Source organism: Lissotriton vulgaris, chromosome 1_1, assembly GCF_964263255.1.
Source record: "Lissotriton vulgaris chromosome 1_1, aLisVul1.2, whole genome shotgun sequence".
In the NCBI taxonomy this organism is placed as follows: Eukaryota; Metazoa; Chordata; class Amphibia; order Caudata; family Salamandridae; genus Lissotriton; species Lissotriton vulgaris.
In genome coordinates, this window is record NC_141685.1 from 1,256,048,633 (window position 1) to 1,256,058,950 (window position 10,318).

Below are 10,318 nucleotides of genomic sequence, written 5' to 3' on the forward strand. Positions count from 1 at the left end.
GCTGCAGGGACCTGTGTGCAACCTCATGGTCACAAGTTTTCATTTTGCTTTAGTGCCGCTCTCTCCCCCTCTGCCCCCGCCCCCAACAGTGCGGCCCTCGGCCACAAACCACACTGTAAATTTGGCCCCTGAGAGAAAGTTTATGAGTACCCATGCTTTACACGGACTCCTCCGCTCAGTCGGGCGTGAAAAATAAAGAAAGACAAAACAAAGCCTTACTGGCAGGCCGCAGTCTTTAAAGTTTCAGGGAGGGGGATGTGAGGGATGACCGCTTTCTGTGGGTTGTGGGGGCGAGGGACACCAACACCAGGAACGGGATTATGTGCAGAGCCCGTTACGTTACAGGAAGGAGCCCGCCCTGCTCAATTACCACCCAGCGGGGATTTCTCCACCCTACCCCCGGAGCCCCGGAGCAGGTCACGCACCTGTCTGAGCCACCTACCTCTGGGTACGTGGCTGGGCGCTGCGTGGGGAAAGCCTCCTGGCTCGTCCGCTTCAGGTCGGGAATGGTACCAGCAGCGTGGGAGGTCCTCTCCGGAGATTCTTCCATCCAGCGTGGATCACCAGCGTCTTCCTGGTTCCCGTCGCCGACTTCCTGATGGGGCGGCCGCCTCCTTCAATCGGGTGAATCCTCTGGCCTAACGTCCTCAGGGCGGGTTTTGGTAGCGGGCCGGCCTCAGAGTTAAAGGGCCAGAAGCCGGGGATGTCGTTTGTTCCGGGTTCGGCACTGTCTCTGTCTGTGAGCTGTGGACAAGCAGAAGGATTTAACACAGGCAAGTCTCTTGTGTTTTCCACTGGGTCAGATGGGGTTAAATCCTGATATAGACATTCAACATCTCACCGGTTAAAGAGCTACCATATATACTACGCCCTGATTTCCTGATTTCCTGCCGCCTTATTGCAACGCTGCAAGTGCAGCCTTCACTGTCCTGCCCTGCATTTCGCCCCGCATTTTGGCCGCCACACAACACCACAGTTCGCCAATGGACAGGACTGCAAGTCCCCGGGGGCAGTGCGGTCTCGCGGTTGGAGCATCATCTTCGCGCCAATTCAGGCGCATAAAGCAACGGCAGGGTTCCCGCGGCGCGGGATGTGCGCGGGCTCGCCCGGGCCAAGGGCAGGCCCGCCCTTGCTCATCATCGCCCGGAAAAGGCTGGGCTGGGCCACGGCTCTTGGTTGTTTGCCGCAATATCCCTCTCCAAAAAGTGAATTTACACGGGGAGACCGCAGATCAAGGAATCCAGCAGTGTGTACTTTTGCCCGAGTCCCTGCCTCGCACGGAAGCACCTTGTACCTTGAGGACGGCCCATGGAAAGGCTTGAGAACAGCGCCGTCTTAGCCCATCCTAGATCGATCAAAGCTGGGCTGGGCCATAACTCTTTCTTCTATCGTATTCAAGGTACTGTGCCTAGGGGCAGAATAGAACTTATTAGCATTGGGACAATACTGCAGGATTGACATTGACTTTGAATTTTACCGAATTTGTAACAGCACTTGCTATCCTTTTTACTGCAGATTGCTAGGAAGGAACTAAGCAAGAAGTAAGGCATTGCACATTGACTGTTCGTAACCTTATGAACTTATGGACCATAGGTCTAAGTTTGCTCACATCAGGTGTATACCAAACCTATTTTACCTTTTAATATTTATTTTCCTGGTATTCTTTTGCCTTGTTATTTATCTGTTCGAATATGGGGAAGAGAAAACTAGTAATCAACCACAACAAAAAGCCAGTTAAATCAGGAGAGCATTCTCGCCAGTCCTTATTGACTTATTTAATGGGTGCAGTGGGGGACATAGAACGACAGATTATAACTGTTGAAGAGGCCTTAAATCCAGTCATGGAGGGGGGTGCCTCAGGGGATGCTGGTTCTTTTAACCCAGAAGGCACTCATGGAAGTGCCCCGGTTTTAAATGGCTGAGTGGTTAACATCTCTGATGATATATCCGGATGTGAACATAATAGTGACCGCGAAATACAACCGCCAACAAAGCGCGCCAGAAACCCCGATACGTACCCTCCCATTCCTGACATATCATGCTTAAAGCCAAGTAAACTCCCATATAAACTATGTAAAAAGGCCTCTGCAAAAGTTAAGCCCCAAAAATCTGAGAATTGGGAAAAATCATTACTAACTTCAAATGCGCGTTTACAGAGTATGGTGGGTAACTTAAAAGACAAGCTGGAGGCCTAGAAACATACCCTAGGGATAGTTTAATCAACCTGTTGTTAAGATTTGGTAAGATTGAAGTCAGTCTGACCAAATGCTTGGACAAACTGGAGTCCCTTGGACAGGGGAGCGCTTTTGCCCAAGTGAAAAAATCGGGCAAAAGTGAAAAAACGTCCTGTTTAAATTGGGTCTTACCATCAATTGCTAAAAAACTTTTGTTATGAATTGTGGCAATGGATCCAACAAAAAGAGTAACACCATCTTTATTAACAATAAGGTAATTGAGCGCACCAAAACACTCTCTTACCTAGGGCTTTTATTCGAACCAACAGGAACCTGGACAAGTGCTGGTAAATCCATAAGGCTACTGTTTAGTAAGTCACTAATGGCTCTAGTTAATTTTAGCTGAAAAATCGGAAAACGCCCTCGAAGGGAACTACTGCACATATATAAGGCCAAATGTATTGCGGTTGCCACCTATTGGGCAGGAATTTGGGGCTTTTCTAACGTTAATTCACTACAAATGGCTGAAAATGTTTCTTAAATACCTTCTGTCCGTATCTTAAAGCAAGTCTAATTTTATCTGTCACGCTGCACTAGGTCTACCCTAGCCTGTCCCCCTCTGGCACAGGGTTTGGACCACAGAAGAGTCCGCTTTTAATCGCCTCATTTTAAAAGACGCGATGGGCCTTGATGGAGTAAAAAGCATGAGATGGTTAGAATATGTCAAATCTTTCTTAGGCGAGTTAGGCCATCCGGAATACTTCAACGATCCGAACACCATATGCAGTGTCTCCAGAAAGGACCTAAAAGCTGGTTGTAAGAGATATCTGTGTGAAAATAGAGCCATGATTTAAATGGATAAGTCTACGTTTCAATCCCACCACCTTACTTTGGCCTTTGAGCACACCCAGCCATATATCTTGATGGTCACTAGTGTCTACGTGAGATTTCTGCTGACACGCTTCAGGTTAAAGATCATCTTTAGGTCATTAAGTTTTCCAGAACTGAATGACTGGTCGACGATGTTAAGTAAATGCCCGTGCAATGATCTTTCCGCACAATCCTCTATACACATTCTGTTTTTCTGCAAATTTTTATTTTAGCCCTAGAAAAAGATGGATTATGCCTGTGCTTAAAAAAACTAGGATTGAGGCAATGCCGCCCTGCATATTTGGCACTGCAATTTCTGGACTGTGAATTCATAATTTCCTCTATTACTGCCTTTTTTAAAACTGTTTTTGGATTTCATAAATCAATTATGATATAATCTGACTGCATCATTAACTGTATCTTTTTATTTTTAAACTGTATAAACTATGAACTTTGTTTTTTTGGAATGCTTTATCAAGTATCCAAATAAAGTAATTTCGATTTGATTTGATACTAGTAGGCTTTTTGGATCATGATCTGACAGGAGAGGATGACCGCTTTCTGCTTGACTTAATGCTTACACTTGTGTGTAAAATAATAGTGTGTAATTAGAAGAGTTTTGGAAAAATCTCATTTAAAAAATGGCAAGAGTGGCTAGCTTTTTTAAGAGGGGCAGACAATACTGCTTTAAACACCTCTCCTTGGAAATCCAGACATAGGAAGCTTTGGAAAGCGCTTGGCTCTACATCTAAAGTCTTTAATCCAGCCAAAGTGACCAGACCCAGAGGCGCCTATATCGCGCCACCTCACAGCCCCCACTACTTACGAACCCTACCAACTGGGATTAAATCAAGGTTCCCTTTTGAAAGTAGCGTGCACCACTTTTAGTCTTATCCTTTTGACCAGAGCTCTAGCTTCTAGCTTCTCTCTTCTTACTCTCACTCCTTTCGTACCACTACTACTCTCTGCCTATCTGTTCTCCCCTCTACCCTTTTACTTTTGTCTCTCTATCTCTCTTGACTCGTTCCATGCTAGAAAAAGGATTATCAATAACAACTATGATAATATGACAACAAGAAAAATTATGGAGAAATGCATAATTCAAGCTAATTTATCTGCCACTGATCTACCAGTGTTAAATATGCTGATTTCTTGATGACTTGGACACTATGGCTTGATTACTATCTACTATGCACCCTTACTAATTTGCTATTCATTGCAATTATTCGACTACAATGTACCGCCTGAAACAACTTTCAATGTCCTCTAGCAATGGTGAAATGGATGACTTGATGTACCTGCACTTCTTTGTCCTGTCTTTTATTTATTTTGTGTTTAAAAAAGAAAAACAATAAAATTATTTTGAAATAAAAAAAAGTTGTTCAGCAATTCCGCCATGTTGACCCATGGGAAGAGCAGATCTCCGGGTTAGGGAAAACCCACATGGGGATTATTCACTACCTGGGCAGGGAACACACGTGCACCTGACCTGCCCTGCCTTTCCCCTACCACCTGCCCCACCCTCAGGGCTTATCCTAATGGTGTCCTAGTGGTAGCGAACGGCCCATTCAGCATTGGCTAATGGTTTAGAAGTAACAATCTGAGTATAAGTGCAACTGCACGTACACAGGCCTGGAGACTTGTTTGAAAAGCTATTCTTGTGGGTAGCACAATCAGTGCTGCAGCCCCACTAATAGCCAGTGCAGTACCAGTACTGGGTATGTGGTATACTTCTTTACAGGGTACTCACAGGTACAGCACTTAAAGCAATCAGGTAAGCACCACTTCCAAGCGTTTGTAGGAAGAGCGCACGCGCTTTCACACTGCATTACAGAGGGAAAGTGCCCAGAGTCCTAAGGTCATGAAAAGAGAATCAAGTGAACAAGGAACTAGGGAACCCTTTAAGTCAAGAGGGACCCAGGGTAAGCAATATGTTATGAGAGACAGTGGTCTCTACCAAGGAAACATGAAGTCATACACACAGAATTACAGTCAGAGCCTTGTGGGTGTGTGTCCAAATGGAAAACATTCAATAAGCTCAGAAAGCATATAATATAATGCAGTGGGCAATAATTGGCGGGGTTTGGAAATCAATAGATTTTCAGACCTCAGGCATTTGCTTCCAAAGTGACTTTCAGTGATACATTTATTTACAACAGTCACAATGAGGAAAACATCTTATGCTACATATAAAAAAACCAGGAAACATTCAGAACATATGCATAAATCAACATCCGGATGCACTTCCACAACAGTTGATAATCACCCTGGGACCCCACCTGTCAGAATCTTGTACTCCTCAGGGTCCGGACGATGCAATAAGGGGTCCACCCCTTGACATCCCCAAACTCCAACTGAAAGTTACGGAGTATTAGAGCGATCAAGTGAGGGAAAGGAAGGGTTGGGAACAGCCGGGAGGAGAACCTATAAGAAAAGGTAACACAGATCAAATATACATACACATAATGCTACTCTCATAAAGTCTCACTAATGGGGCATAAATACAGTATCTAAAGGAGTACTCTTGCATGCCTGCGTTTAGCCTCTGAGAACAACCAGTCCCATTTGGTGGATAATCCTACAAAACAGAGCACAATACATGAGACCACACTCATACCCCATCCGTACTCCAGCACAGCTATGACCATGTGCCTAGCACACCCAAAGTTAGGATTCCCTCCTGCTCACCAGTTCTGTAAGGGCTGTAAAGGTGAAAACAAAAATGCCAATGTCTCTCTTCAAAAGAAGTCAATGAATACAAGAACCTTGTGAAAAATTGCTAAAAGTGTCTCACTCTGTCCGTGGGCCACATGGACTGCAAATATCTAGAAAGAAATGAAAACGCTGTTCCCAACAAAATAAAGTTAATTAAGTATTCCAGAAAAAGGGCTAACACCATCCTACTTAACCAGCAGTGGCCGTAGTCCAAAATGCCTTTAAGAGTTTTCGTAAGAGACCTTGCGGTTTCTTCACCGCTGTCTCTTTCCAATGTTTGTGCACCCAGAAATGCTACGGGGCGCCACAGTTTATTCACCGCTGTTCCACGCCTTAGTGCCAATGCGCACTCACCGTCCGTGTAAAATCCCCGAATCCAGAATACAGCCCTACCAGGGCCAACTCAGGTACAGCCGAGCTTCAGACAAAAAAGAGCGTCTCTCCGTGTCAAATGACTTCACGGCTCCGGACGCTCTCTCCCGGGTTGGCTCCGACATCATGTTGAGCCGAATAACCATAACAGTTCAGTATCACGTACGCTGATGAGTGTGCGTCGCGTCTACTTGTAGACCCCGGCTCCCCCTCTCCTTGCCTTCTGGGAAATGTAGTTACTGGCTAGGCAGGCGCTGAACATCGTGATTCCTGACACAACCCTGATGATACAAGAACCAGATTAAAAAACGGTATGTCACATATAACCAACTGGATGCAAAAAACCTACCTACAGCTTAATGCGTGAGAGATCGAAGTGATTCTATTTGGTAAAGCACAAGAATTATGGGCAAATGACTGGTGGCCGGCAAGCATGGGTCCTTGTCCATCTTCAAAATCCATGGTACGAAATCTAGGCATAATAATAGATGACAAGCCGACTACAGGGCGGAACTAGTTGAACTATTGAAACATCCAAAGGTGCTCAGTATCCCCTGGGTCCAAAACATTCAGTCAGTTTGCATTGATATGGGGCTCCCCGAACTGTGGACTGAACCAGCACATACAGCACCAAGAATTTCCAAGACACAATTGGCGAAGCTGTATCACGAGCATAAAAGGGTAAGGATTATAGCTACCCAGACGGAGGGGTCCCTATCCTCTACATTCTTGCAAACCAAGGATCTGTATGCATTCGAGAAAACTTTGGACCCTGTTTTTCCCATATTTTCCAGGAAGCTATTTCTCCAGTGGAGATATAGCACACTCCCACTACGGTCCTTTTGTAGCACATGGTCTAAAACCCCGTCCATCAAATTCTGTCCTGTCTGTGCCGACAAGGAGGAGAACGACTTGCACGTGATCTTCTTTTGCCCAGCATACAGGGCAGCAAGAAGATACTGGCTGCTGCCTTTGATTAAAAATCTGGGTGGAAGAGAATATGGACCAATGTATAGGATCTTGAAAAGTGATACCTCCGGCCCTATAGTATTTGCAATCTCCAAATTTTTAATGAATGTATGGCACACGCGTAGTCGTCTTTTAAAATCTGTTGGGTAGAGTGCAGAATTCCTACATCTTTTTTTAAACAAACACCGGTATTGTTTGGTTTTGATTTTAAAATTACGTTTGATGGTTTATGATTGTGTCATATTTCATGTAAATGTATTGTGTATGTTTCTTTTATGACCGTATGGTCGAAATAAAGATTTAAAATGAAATGAAAGATGACAAGCTGTCCATGAAGGACCATGTAAACCATACCCTGGTGAATGTTATGACATTTTTTCCAATGGATTCCTTTGGAAGCCAGGAAAATGTTGGTTTAGGGTTTGATAATTAGTCATTTAGACTATGGCAATTCACACATGGCATCCATCAATAAAGATCTATATACTAGACTCCAGGTGTTGCAGTACACCACTGCTAGACTAGTTTTAAATCTTCCATCTTGGTCCTCATCTGCACCCATCTTAAGATCTTTACACAGGCTCCCAATGAGAAAACGCACTTGTTTCAAACTCATGTGTATCGCACACAAGTCCCTCTACGGAGTTGGGCCAAGTTATCTAGCTAAGAAACTCAAGAGATATTTACCAAAAAAGAACCTCAGGTCAGACCGATGGTTAAACCTTTATTAACACATGTCTTTACTGGCAGGAGAAGGAAGTATAGTAAAATTGGCCTTTGGTGAGAAGTGTTTCCTATAGGAAGGTAACATGGCCTACTCTATGTTTTCAAAAATCTTTTATTTTATGGCATTCATGGGTTCGCAATCCTCCTGATGTTCCAGACAAACAAAGTATATTTAGTTGGGGCCCACTTTGAGAATGTTTTTTGCAGTCTTTCACGTCACACTATTTTATCATTTATCTCAATTTAAAGATAGTATTGAAGTCTGATCACTTTATGACTCACAAGAGTATTGTGACCCTGAGTTGAGGGGACAATGGCGAGCCAGACTGACAGAGCTGGGCAGTTGGCCAAGGGAGCAGAGAGGTTTGAGAACATCTGCTAAACTTAAAACTCAGTTATAAATTAAGCAGAGTGAATTACCTTTTGGAATTCCACGCTACTCAATCAGAAGTAAGCCAAAGTTCCTACACCAGGATTTACAGAGTGTAGGAACAATGGATCCTATTTTACCATTTGGTAAATCTAGTCAGTAAAACTATCTTGGGAAAGGTCTCCATTGTTGTCAAGGCTCATGTCCTAGACCCTATCTGTCCCTCGGACAAGGTACAGGGAAGCATGTAATGCCCCTCCCCTTCCAGCCACCTTGCCCTGTCCCCCATAGCCAACCCCCTCCTTCCATCTTCTGCCTTACAACAGCCCCCTGCACACATTAACCTCCATAGAGCAGATGATAAGTGTGTGAGTTAAACCTCACCGAAAAGGGAACACTGTACAGAACACCATCTGATAAATCTGAGTCTGCACAGTTATTCTCCATTCCTTGATATTTAATTCATAATATGTGTAAAATATGTGTGGAAATGGCAGTAAGAAATGATAATTCCGCCCACACGGAATTTCCCCACATGTTTATATCATAATCAGGGTCTAAATGTTCAAACTAAGGTTCAGCTAAACGGAAGCGTCTATGTGTTACTCCTGTGCCGTTTGAAGCAGAATTAAGTACATTATTTGCAGCATTTCTTCCGAGATTTTACACTGGCGACTAAACTGTTTTTTCGGTTGTGAGAGCTTCTTGGTGCTGATCCCCCACCTCGGTCCACTTAAGGAGCACCTCACTGTGAGTACTTCCTGGTCAACGAACTATCAACATTTCTTTGTTTGCTAGTTTATCAGGTAACTGAACCATGAAGACAAAGTCATCAGACAGCTGTACTGTGGATGCCACCATGCATGGTGATGCTCTGTTGCTGGGCTTGCCGTCTTTATTTGATGAAAATGAGTTCAAGACTTTGAGTCAGAGTGGGTGTGATAGCTCAAGAACTTGGATATGCATTGATGCTATTGGAGTGAATCGGCTAGTGCACAAGATGGGACAGTTGATGCACTGTGCTGGGCTGTCACATGGGACTTCTTTTGAACTCCCATATGCAGAAACGTAAAAAGTTATCTACCTTTGGGAACCTTTGTTTCTTCCTTCGAAAAACTGATCATGGTAGAGGATTTAAAAAGAGATAACTTGTCTGGAAAGCAGAGAAATGTTGACAAGGCAGCAGTGTATCCCTTGACAGCGCCCACTGCTCAAAATTTCTTGCTAACAATAGATCAAACTAAAAGACGTCTGAAAGGCGCACTGTCAAGCTGTTTATATTCTGCTCTGGACACCAAGGGCCAGATATACTATTATTAGTAATACCCATTTCCTAATTGCGGATAACTCTGAATCGCATTTAGAAAATTAGTATTCCTAATGAATGAAACTCTTGAGTTTTATTAGCAATTTCTAGTGGGTCGTAAATAGACCGACTTCATGAATATTAATAATGTAGGTCATATTTGCGACCCATTAGGAATCACAGTCAGTACAGGGATGGTGGCATTCTGGAGTGAGCAGACCACCATGTCTGTGATTGCTTTTACATAAAGCAAACACAAGGAGATGATGGACAGAGAGCTGAAACTTTTCAGACATTCACCCCAGTCACAGATCTGGGATGAATCCCTCATCTCTCTTTAGCTCACATCGCCACCCCAGTTCTGACACAGCTATATGCAAATCAGTCTTGACCCTGTACCTCATGGGAACAGTCCAGCCCGAACTGTCAAGCCATGTCATCCCTGGACCGGGAACAAGCATCCTGGGACCAGTTTCGGGTTAACAGCCCCCCATCAGCCAGGCTAGCATGAATCCAGTGGCAAAGTGAGCAAGGGACCCACGTCTGGGCATACCCTGCCAACTTAGGGCAAACAAAGCAAACACAAGGAGATGATGGACAGCGTGCTGAAACCTTTCAGACACCCACCCCCAGTCACAGATCTGGGTTGAATCCATCATCGTTCTTTAGCTCACTTCGCCACCCTAGTTCAGACACAGCTATAGCAAATCAGTCTTGACACTGTGCCTCGTGGGAACAGTCCAGCACGAAGCACGGAGTGCAAAGAAACGATGTAGATAGGCCCAGATCTCTGTACTGGGGTGAATGTATGACATT

General features: G+C 44.4%; 1 long non-coding RNA gene across 1 annotated transcript; it reads right to left on the minus strand.

Annotated features, from left to right (window-relative positions):
• Positions 1 to 348: 348 nt before the first annotated feature.
• On the minus strand, positions 349 to 6,243 carry LOC147748948 (uncharacterized). Its single transcript, XR_015299735.1, has 3 exons — positions 6,114 to 6,243; positions 5,324 to 5,468; positions 349 to 744 (listed from the first exon to the last, which is right to left on the minus strand). It is a non-coding gene; the product is annotated as an uncharacterized LOC147748948 (long non-coding RNA).
• Positions 6,244 to 10,318: the final 4,075 nt, after the last annotated feature.